At 46.1% G+C, this 4,228-nt stretch overlaps 1 non-coding gene across 1 annotated transcript; it reads right to left on the reverse strand.

Annotated features, from left to right (window-relative positions):
* Window positions 1-1,519: 1,519 nt before the first annotated feature.
* Window positions 1,520-1,629, reverse strand: LOC129030919 (U6 spliceosomal RNA). The gene has a single exon (XR_008500817.1). It is a non-coding gene; the product is annotated as a U6 spliceosomal RNA (small nuclear RNA).
* Between the last annotated feature and the right edge of the window lie 2,599 nt (window positions 1,630-4,228).

Consider the following 4,228-nt stretch of genomic DNA (forward strand, 5'->3'; position numbering starts at 1 on the left):
GGCTGATCTTGAACTCCTGACCTCAGGTGATCCACCCGCCTCGGCCTCACAAAGCGCTAGGATTACAGGCGTGAGCCATCAAGCCCAGTAAGTCATCATCTTTTAAAGGCCCATCTCTTAATATTGCCACATTGGGGATTAAATTTCTTCTTTTTATTTTTATTTTTATTTTCTAAGATGGGGTCTTACTATGTTGCCCAGGCTATTCTTAAACTCCTAGGCTCAAGCAGTCCTCCTGCCTTGGCTTCCCAAAATGCTGGGATAACAGGAATGAGCTGCTATCTCCAGCAGGGATTAAATCCTAATACAAGTTTTGGAGGAGACAAATACTGTACAAAACGTACATAATTTTTTTTTAAAGTTAAACCACAAGATAGAAGTTGTAACATTTTCTTCCTGTATTCCAGTGGACTTTCTTCTGTACACGAGTTGTGTGTACCCCTCCTTGTAGACCACTGACCTATAAGACAGAGTTCAAAGTCCTTCCCCTGTTACAGAGTCCTTGCCTCTCACCTCTCCCTGCTTGAACCTTATACTCCCACAACATTGAATTTTTTTTTTTTGAGTGGGAGTCTCACTCTGTTGCCCAGGCTGGAGTTCAGTGGCACGATCTCGGCTCACTGCAACCTCTGCCTCCCAGGTTCAAGAGATTCTTGTGTCTCAGCCTCCCACGGAGCTGGGATTATAGGCGCCCGCCACCACACCCAGCTACTTTTTGTATTTTTAGTGGTGATGGGGTGTCACCATGTTGGCCAGGGTGGTCTCGAACTCCTGACCTCAAGTGATCCTCCCACCTCGGTCTCCCAAAGTGCTGGGATTACAGGTGTGAACCACCGTGCCAAGCCTGAATTTATTTATTATTTATTTTTATTTTTTGAGAAATGTCTCACTCTGTTGCCTAGGCTGGAGTTCAGTGGCACGATCTTGGCCCACTGCAACCTCTGCCTCCTGGGTTCAAGGAATTCTCCCTGCCTCATCCTCCCAAGTAGCTGGGATTACAGGTATGCGCCACCATGCGTGGCTAATTTTTGTATTTTTTAGTAGAGATGGGGTTTCACCATGTTGGCCAGGCTGCTCTTGAACTCCTGGCCTCAAGTGATCCACCTGCCTTGGCCTCCCAAAGTGCTGGGAATACAGGTGTGAGCCACCGCGCCTGGCCCTGAATTTATTTTATTTTATTATTTATTTATTTATTTATTTTTGAGATGGAGTTTCGCTCTTGTTGCCCAGGCTGGAGTGCAGTGGCACGATCTCAGCTTACTGCAACCTCTGCCTCCCAGGTTCAAGCCATTCTCCTGCCTCAGCCTCCCAAGTAGCTGGGATTACAGGCATGTGCCACCACGCCCTGCTAATTTTGTATTTTTAGTAGAGACAAGGTTTCTCCATGCTGGTCAGGCTGGTCTCAAACTCCCGACATCAGGTGATCCACCCACCTCAGCCTCCCAAAGTGTTGGGATTATAGGTGTGAGCCTCCGCACCCGGCCTGAATTTATTTTTTTAAAAATATTTTTATTATTTGTTCGGTTTGGAATGCTTCACGAATTTATATGTCATCTTTGTGTAGGGGCCACGCTAATTTTCTCTGTATTGTTCCAATTTTAGTATATGTGCTGCTAAAGTCTCCTACACGTTGTGCTATTTCTTGCCTCTGTGCCTTTGTTCAGGCTGTTCCCTGTGCTAGCATGCCATTTCCTTTCTTCGTCTGGCTAACTTCATTCATTGTTTTGTCTCATCTCAAACACATCACACTCTCCAGGAAGTTCCCTGACATTCCTTTTTCTTCTTCCTTTAGGTTGGGTTAGGTTTCCCTCCTCTTGGCTCCTAAGTTCCCAGTGTGTCATTCTATTCTTATTTTTTATTGTTTTTGAGATGGAGTCTCACTCTGTGCAATCTCGGCTCACTGCAAGCTCTGCCTCCGGGGTTCACGCCATTCTCTTACCTCAGCCTCCCGAGTAGCTGGGATTATGGGCACCCGCCAGCACGCCCGGCTAATTTTTTGTGTTTTTAGTAGAAATGGGATTTCACCGTGTTAGCCAGGATGGTCTCGATCTCCTGACCTCGTGATCTGCCTGCCTTGGCCTCCCAAAGTGCTGGGATTACAGGTGTGAGCCACTGCGCCTGGCCCATTCTATTCTTATGCCTATTAATTTGTATTTTATTTTTTTATTTTAATTTTTTTAAATTTTTATTTATTTATTTATTTATTTATTTATTTAGAGGCAGAGTTTCACTCTTGTTGCCCAGGCTGGAGTGCAATGGTGTGATCTCGGCTCACTGCAACCTCTGCCTCCTGGGTTCAAGTGATTCTCTTGCCCCAGCCTCCCAAGTAGCTGGAATTACAGGCATGTGCCACCATGCCCGGCTTATTTTGTATTTTTAGTAGAGACAGGGTTTCTCCATGTGGGTCAGGCTGGTCTTGAGCTCCTGGCCTCAGGTGATCCGCCTGCCTTGGCCTCCCAAAGTGCTGGGTTTACAGGCGTGAGCCACTGCGCCCAGCTATTAATTGTATTTTAATTGTCAGGGGGCAACCTGGGCTGATTTAACTTATGTTTCTACCACCCTGGAGGATTGGGGCTGAAAGAGAAATTAAGTTGGGTTATAGAAAAGTAGAAAAAGTTGGTCCATGCGCGGTGGCTCAGGCTTGTAATTCCAGCACTTTGGGAGGCTGAAGCGGGCAGTTTGCCTTAGTTCAGAAGTTCGAAATCATTCTGGGCAACATGATGAAACCCCACTTCTACTAAAATACAAAAAGATTAGCCAGGCATGGAGGCTGAGGCAGGAGAATTGTTTGAACCTAGGAGGCAGAGGTTGCAGTGAGCCAAGATGCCAAGATTGCACCACTGCATTCCAGCCTGGGCAACAGAGAGAGACTCCGTCTAAAAAAAAAAAAAAAAAAAGAAAAGAAAAGTAGAAGAAGTTGTATTTTTTGCACACTTGAGAGTTTTCAGACTGAAGTTTGAAACTCCTATTCTTATTGACCTTGGCTCTTGGTACAGAGAGTTGTACTTTACCCAGGTGTTAGGTTCAAAAGGGATTTATGTGAAAAACACATATATATTCATCAGGTAGAGTGCTAGGAAATAGATGGCGTTGCCAAACGAAGATATTTAAGGAGAGTTTAAAAGGGGACTCTATAAAGCTATCGCTGTGAGGTTAACCTCCACAATGGATTAGGCAACACTCAAGACTTGTCATAGCAGGTTCTGTTTCCATTCCTAGGCCTGCAGAGGCCATGAGAGGAACTGGTTACAGGAACGCAGAGTCAGAGAAAGCTGTGTGGGCAAGGTCACCTGACAGAGTATACACGTTTGAAGTGATCCTGATGGGAAACAAGCAACCTGACCTTGTTCTACCATCTCCTACCAGCGGCCCCCACCTTTAACTGAACCCAACTTGAAGGCAGAGAGCAAGTCAGCCTGCTGCTGATGTAGTCCCAGGCACAGGGCATGGTGGGTAAGGTGGAGAGAGCATCAAGTGGACACACCAAAGACATCCAGCACAACAGATAACCCTAAGTGTCACAGTAGGTATTGAGTCAGACATGAGCAGGGTAGGAGAGCTCCCCTCCTCAAACCACCACTAGGAACGTCAGGCAGCCATCAGGTGATGGTCAGGTGGTTATTAAATGGTATCTCTAAAATAATAATTGGTCACAGCCAGAGCCAGGGAAAGGCAGTCTCTCAATAGATAAAAACACCTGAAACTGGTGATCAGCAGCTTCCCAGTAAGATCTCAGGAGCTGGGCAACTGGGCTCAAGCACGCTCATTAAGAGACAAAATGGGCCACACGCGGTGGCTCACATCTGTAATCCCAGCACTTTCAGAGGCTGAGGTGGGCGGAATACAAGGTCAGGAGTTCGAGACCAGCCTGGCCAATATGGTGAAACCCCGTCTCTACTAAAAATACACAAAAAAAATTAGCTGGGTGTGGTGGCGTATGCGTGTAATCCCAGCTACTCAGGAGGCTGAGGCAGGGGAATTGCTTGAACCCAGGAGATGGAGGTTGCAGTGAGCCAAGATTGTGCCACTGCACTCCAGCCTGGGCAACAGAGCAAGACACTGTCTCAAAAAAATAAATAAATAAAAATAATTTAAAAAAGAGACAAAGCGGTGGAGTTTAACTGGTATATGACCTTCTATATGACCTTCCTCTAGGAATGTTAGACTGGTAAGGGAAGTATGTTAGTAGTGGAAAGTATCCGAGTCACACAGCACCAAAATACGTTAC

This window comes from Pongo pygmaeus, chromosome 12 (genome assembly GCF_028885625.2).
Source record: "Pongo pygmaeus isolate AG05252 chromosome 12, NHGRI_mPonPyg2-v2.0_pri, whole genome shotgun sequence".
Classification (NCBI taxonomy): domain Eukaryota; kingdom Metazoa; phylum Chordata; class Mammalia; order Primates; family Hominidae; genus Pongo; species Pongo pygmaeus.